Source organism: Gopherus evgoodei, chromosome 1 (genome assembly GCF_007399415.2).
Source record: "Gopherus evgoodei ecotype Sinaloan lineage chromosome 1, rGopEvg1_v1.p, whole genome shotgun sequence".
Taxonomy (NCBI): Eukaryota; Metazoa; Chordata; order Testudines; family Testudinidae; genus Gopherus; species Gopherus evgoodei.
This window is the reverse complement of record NC_044322.1, coordinates 212,688,956-212,694,955: the sequence shown is the minus strand read 5'-3', so window position 1 is coordinate 212,694,955 and position 6,000 is coordinate 212,688,956. Positions and strand designations below refer to the sequence as shown.

The 6,000-nt window shown below is 42.5% G+C and overlaps 1 protein-coding gene across 4 annotated transcripts in view; it reads left to right on the top strand.

Moving 5' to 3' along the window:
• Positions 1-349: 349 nt before the first annotated feature.
• USF3 (upstream transcription factor family member 3) overlaps positions 350-6,000 on the top strand; it is an 84,372-nt gene continuing 78,721 nt past the window's right edge. For all 4 annotated transcript variants that reach the window (XM_030534679.1, XM_030534659.1, XM_030534669.1 and 1 more), the window contains exon 1: positions 350-453. The gene's annotated coding sequence lies outside the window, so the exon portion shown is untranslated. The remainder of the gene's footprint in view (positions 454-6,000) is intronic.

Genomic DNA, 6,000 nt, shown 5'->3' with positions numbered 1-6,000 from the left:
GCCCGACTCGACAAGGACCCAAACCCCTGTAGCGACTCCCTGCCAGCCTCTCCGCGCGCACTTCCCAGCGTCTCCTTTAAGGAATATTCCCGCCCTCTGTTTCCTATTCCTGCTGCTCACTTGCTCCGCGGGTTGCCAATCACCAGCAGTTCCTGTTTTGTGCAACCGAAATTGTTCGCTTTTACACTTCTGCAGCCTCTTCTGTGTCTGATTGGTCAGTTCAGGGCAGCGATGGGCACGGCGCAGGTCTTTCCCCGTGGCTGGCTCAACGATTGGTGCAGGCAGACCAGCGCGTGGCAGTTGATTGGCTGCTGGGGGCCGCGTGCGCGTCCAGCAGGTTCGGGTGCGAGTGAGGGGTGCTGAGGGGATCGGAGTGGAGCCTGTGGGGGACGCGGGGCGCCCGTCCGGAGGATGGTCCCCGCGGTGGGGCTGCTGAGTCTGCCCTGCCCGCCGGTGAGTGCCGCTCTGGGGGGTAGGGGGGACGCAGCGGCGGGGGCTGCTGGGCAGGGGTCGGGGCAGTCTCGTCCCATCCCGCAGCCGTTAACGGAGCGGGGCTCTGCGGGCCGGGGGCCGAGGGCTCGCGGGTAGGTGCCAGCTCCTTGCCGGGGGCTGGTGCCGATGGGGGGGACCCGAGGGGCGCCCTGGAGAGGCCAGGAGCGGGAAGTATCCGGCTTTGCCCGGGGCACCGGCCCCCGCGGGGACCCCCGGAGCGGACCCGTCTTTGTCTGTCAGTGCTGCCGGGTAAACCCGCCCCGAGGGGAGGGCGCCCGCTGTAGCCCCAGGCCGGGTCAGCTCCGTTCAGAGGCTCCTTCGCTTGGTGAGTTCACAGGCCTTAATCCTGAACTGGGATTCCCTGTCGGGGCAGACCCAGGAGAACAGTAGTTGTGTGTACAGGTTATAACTGTTTTGGCTATGGGTGTTGGGTAGTCAGTAGATGGGCCATGGGCCAAATCCGGACTTCCAGAAGCTTTTCAACTGACCCTGAAATCTTTTTATTTACTTATTATTAGCATTATTGGTTCCCCTGGAGTCTGGACTTTGACTATACTTTGACAAAGAAATTTGGACCTTGACAAAAAATAACTGACTATCCCTGGTGTGGAGGTTTTAATCAAAATAGTTACAGAGGTACAGCCCCTGTATGGATGTACTCATAAGGGACAGATGTTGTTGTTATCAGTATAGCTTATTCTGCTTTTTCTGTTGGAATAAGCTGTAAAACTATAAATACCTTTATACTGCTGTAGCTGCATCCATACTAGGTGAAACTGAAGTTGGTTCCTTAATCATGGGGCTAGGTCTTTACTTGTGGTTCCTTATTCAAAGACTGTAACTATTTTAAAATATATCAACTACAATTTTAGAATGTTCACCAGGTTAATGTGAATGAATGTGATGAACAGTTAAATTACCAAATACTTATCTGATTATTTAATATACAATTAAGCAACTGGGGTTTGACTAGCTGTATATGACAACACCCCAAGAGAGACATCCCTGCGACTTAGTGCTCTGAAGGAGAGAGATATGCCACTTCCCTTGTTTGTGAGCAATATGCTGCCACTTGTTATGCCTCCGTGCCACTTCCAAAATAGGGGTTGAATAAGGAGCTGGCTTTTGACCGGCTATATCACAAAATTACTGGGTCATCCTAAGTGACCTGTCTCTGCACTGCTGTTCCATTATGAAGAGATACGGCTATGTCATTCCCAGAGATGAATCTTGATTTCTGATTTGACAAATATATTTCCCAAATTTTTATTTTTTCTTTGTTCCTGAATATGCAGTATGCATGTAAAAATCAGCAAAAAGCAATATTCAGCAGTTCATTGCAAATCTGGCTGTAATACTTTTACAGAAATTATATCTGCAAATGAAGTCTAAGAATTTAGGTTTGTTAGATAAATTAAGAATAGGAAAAATATCTAAATTTAAAAACATTTATTTGTAGCAACTAAAAATTTGTATGATTAGTGTAGTATCTTTTGCTTGTTATGCAAGAAAAATAATATGGAGATGGTATGTGGGCACAGTTGAGTACCAAATCATTTATTAACTGTATGAAAACATACAAAGCCTAGCTTAATGCATACTGCTGCTGTGAGTGGTTTCTCATGGCTTCTAAGAGAGAGAAAACAATGAACCCTATGAGTGTTCACAAACTCATTCACATAAAGGAATACTACTTTATCCTATACACTACAGTTAGCTAAACCAACTAGTATCTTTAGTGCTGTTGCTGTACAAGTCTCAAAGTAGCATTGTGACTTGGTACTCTCTAATGGAATTTGAGCAACTCTTTATCTGTGGCTAGAATAGTTCCACCTTCTTTCCCTTTTAATTCCAAAATTCCATAATTGAAATGCCTATTCTGAATTTGACCAAATTTATGGAAACATGCAAAATGGTTCCCAATGTTGCATGTTATCCAACAACTTCAAACCTATAAACTTTAAACTAGGTTAACTGGGGAATGGAGACCTAAGCCCTGAGGTAAGCAGAGAAGTGGGATACCGGGAGGGAAACACAAGGAGGAGGGTGCAACAGGGGAGGCCTCCTGATCCCTACTGAGAAAGTAGGGCAGTCAGCTAGTTATCTTGGGTGCCTGTACACAAAAGCAAGAAGCCTGGGAAACAAGCAGGAAGAATTGGAAGTCTGACACAGTCAAGGAACTATGATGTGATTTGGAATAACAGAGACTTGGTGGCATAACTCAGATGACTGGAGCACTGTCATGGATGTGTATAAACTGTTCAGGATGTTCAGGCAGGGGAGAAAAGGTGAGGAGTGCACTGTATGTAAGAGAGCAGTATGATTGCTCAGAGCTCCAGTATGAAACTGGAGAAAAGCCTCTTGAGAGTCTTTGGGTTAAGTTTAGAGGCGAGAGCAACAAGGGTGGTGTTGCGGTGGGCGTCTGCTATAGACCACCAGACCAGGAGGATGAGGTAGACAAGGCTTTCTTCAGACAACTAACAGATGTTTCCAGATCACAGGCCCTGGTTCTCATGGGGGACTTCAGTCATCTTGACATCTGCTGGGAGAGCAATACAGCAGTGCACAGACAATCCAGGAAGTTTTTGGAGAGTGTTAGGGACAACTTCCTGGTGCACGTGTTGGAGAAACCAACTAGGGGCCATGCTTCTCTTGACCTGTTGCTCACAAACAGGGAAGAATTAGTAGAAGTAGAAATGGGTGGCAACCTAGGCAGCAGTGACCATGAGATGGGTTGAGTTCAGGAAGGAAGGAGAGCAGCAGACTACGGACCCTGGACCTCAGAAAAGCAGACTTTGACTCCCTCAGGGAACTGATGGGCAAGATCCCCTGGGAGGCTAATATGAGGGGGAAAGGAGTCCAGGAGAGCTGGCTGTATTTTAAAGAAACCTTATTGAGAGCACAGGAACAAACCATCCCGATGTGCAGAAAGAATAACAAATATGGCAGGCAACCAGCTTGGTTCAACAAAGAAATCTTTGGTGCGCTTAAACACAAAATGGAAGCTTACAGGAAGTAGAAACTTGGACAGATGACTAGGGAGGAGCAATAAAAATATTACTCCAGCATGCAGGGATGTAATCAGGAAGACCAAGGCACAACTGAAGTTGCAGCTTAGCAAGAGATGTGAAGGATAACAAGAGGATGAAGCTCAGCCATTCTCAGTGGGATGATTTAGTTGGTATTGGTCCTGCTTTGAGCAAGTAGTTGGACTAGATTACCTCCTGCAATCTCTTCCAACCCTAATCTTCTATGATTCTATAATCACAATACCTTTGCTTTAACATACTCTGTTATGCAGATAACTTTGATAATCACTTCTATTGAACTAATCAATGTTTGAAACATTTTAAATATTAATTAGGGCTGTCGATTAATCGCAGTTAACTCACGCAATTAACTCAAATTAATCGTGATTAAAAAAAATTAATCGCAATTAATCACAGTTTTAATGGCAGGGTTAAACAATAGAATACCATTGAAATTTATTTAATATTTTGCATGTTTTTCTATATTTTCATATATATTGTATTTGGTGGTGTAATTGAAATCAAAGTGTATATTTTTTATTACAAATATTTGCACTGTAAAAATGATAAACAAAAGAAATAGTAGTTTTCAGTTCACCTCATACAAGTACTGTAGTGCAGTCTCTTTGTCATGAAAGTGCAATTTACAAATGTAGATTTTTTTTATTACATATCTGCACTCAAAAACTAAACAATGTAAAACTTTGGAGCCTACAAGTCCACTCAGTCTTGCTTCTCATTGATCCAGTTGCTAAGACAAACAAATTTGTTTACATTTACAGGAAATAATGCTGCCCTCTTCTTATTAACAATGTCACCAGAAAGCGAAAACAGGCATTTGCATGGCACTTTTGTAGCTGGCATTGCAAGGTATTTATGTACCAGATGTGGTAAACATTCATATGCCTCTTCATGCTTTGGCCACCATTCCAGAGGACATGCTTCCATGCTGATGATGCTCATTTAAAAAAAAATGTTAATTAAATTTGACTTATCTCCTTGGGAGACAATTGTATGTCCCTGCTCTTTTACCCCCATTCTGCCATATATTTCATGTTACAGCAGCCTTGGATGATGACCCAGCACGTCATTCATTTTAAGAACACTTTCACTGCAGATTTGACAAAATGCAAAGAAGGTACCAGTGTGAGATTTCTAAAGATAGCTATGGCACTCGACCCAAGGTTTAAGAATCTGAAGAGCTGTCCAAAATCTGAGAGGGATGGAGTGTGGAGCATGCTTTCAGAAATCTTGAGAGCAATACTCGAATGCAGAAATGAAAAAAACCCGAATAACCAAAAAGGAAAACCAGCCTTCTACTGGTGGCATCTGACTCAGAGGATAAAAATGAACATGCTTTGGATTGTTGTCAAGCAGACCCCGTCATCAGCATGGACGCGTGTCCCCTTGAATGGTGGTGGAAGCATGAAGAGACATATGAATCTTTAGCGCATCTGGCACATAAATATCTTGTGACGCCATCTACAACAGTGCCATGAGAGTGCCTATTCTCACTTTCTGATGACATTGTAAACAAGAAGCAGACAGCATTATCCCCTGCAAATGTAAACGAACTTGTTTGTCTGAGCGATTGTCTGAACAAGAAGTAGGACTGAGTGGACTTGTAGGCTCTCAAGTTTTTACGTTGTTTTGTTTTTGAATGCAGTTTTTTGTACATAATTCTACATTTGTAAGTTCAACTTTCATGATAAAGAGATTGCACTACAGTATTTGTATTAGGTGAATTGAAAAATACTTTTTTTTGCAGTGCAAATAGTTGCAATCAAAAACAAATATAAAGTGAGCACTGTACACCTTGATTTCAATTACAACACAGAATACAATATATTTGAAAATGTAGAAAACATCCAAAAATATTTAAATAAATGGTATTCTCTTATAGTTTACCAGTGTGATTAATCATGATTACTTTTTTAATCACTTGACAGCCCTAATATTAATGCTCTGTTCAAGCTGCAAGTTCTACGGAGAGGGCAGATAAAGGAATTCTTTGGGAGTTGGCATATTTCCTTTTTTGTCTGAATAGTCATCAAGTAATATCTGAAAAAACATATGTTACTGTGAGATGCATCTGTCAAAATTTGTTTTGTTTTCTTCCAATGTATTTGCTATCCTGCACAAAAATATCTGATGGAAATAGATGGAGGGTCAAATTTTTAATCTTTCTGTGATCAGACTTAACTGCAAGTGTAGTGAGTGAAATGCATGGCTCACCATTATAAAATGTGTATTCAATTGACTTAATCCATTACTCCTGTTCCCTTTCATACTGACCTAAAATAAGTAAAGAAGTTAGTATCCACTGTAATAAAAGTAAGTAATTGAACAATTGTTGCTGCCGTTAATGCTGACCACCGCGACACCTATGTTTAAGCATTCCTAAGTATTTGTATAAGACCCTGCTTTGCACAGAAGGGAAGTTTATGCATAGAATTTCTGCATAATTTGGTTCTGTCTG